Raw genomic sequence first — 536 nt, 5'->3', positions numbered from 1 at the left:
TCCCCTCCCCGCCTCGTCCGGTCCTCCCCGACCCGCTCCTCACGATCCGGCCCTATGTGGGTCCTCGCCGGTCCCAGGGACAACACTCTCACACATGCACCCACCTGAACACACTCACACACGCACGCACACACACACAGTCGCCGGTTTTTCTCGCGACGTCGACATTTTCTCATCGTTGGGTCGAGAGGGTCGCGCTCAAGGTCTCCTAAACTCACGCACTGATCCTCATTATCACTCTTATCACGGCCACGCCAATGTCCTGCTCATCGGCAGGGCTCGGACACGGCTCGGACACGCGGCCGATGGCCGATGATGTCCTCTCCCTCTGTCCCCTTTCCTTTCCCCGCGGCCGACCGGCCCGGCAGGTCGCCCCAGCCCCGCCAGCTCCGCCCGTCTGCTCTCACGCTTCAATTGGGTCGGCAGGGCGTCCCGTCCCCGCTGTGCGTCGCGACGTCCGTCCGTCTCCATGGCGACCAATCTGCCGATTGGGACGCGTCTAATGAATGTACCTGGCGAGGCGAGCGTCAGAGGCC

The 536-nt window shown here is 64.6% G+C and overlaps 1 protein-coding gene across 1 annotated transcript in view; it reads left to right on the top strand.

Annotated features, from left to right (window-relative positions):
• LOC113206521 (transforming protein p54/c-ets-1) overlaps positions 1-536 on the top strand; it is a gene marked incomplete in the record, with an annotated part of 151,536 nt that overhangs the window by 77,898 nt on the left and 73,102 nt on the right.

Source organism: Frankliniella occidentalis, unplaced genomic scaffold, assembly GCF_000697945.3.
Source record: "Frankliniella occidentalis isolate FOCC.00 unplaced genomic scaffold, Focc_3.1 Scaffold62, whole genome shotgun sequence".
NCBI classification, from domain to species: Eukaryota; Metazoa; Arthropoda; class Insecta; order Thysanoptera; family Thripidae; genus Frankliniella; species Frankliniella occidentalis.
Note: the sequence above shows the minus strand (reverse complement) of the source record. Positions and strands in the feature narration are given on the sequence as shown.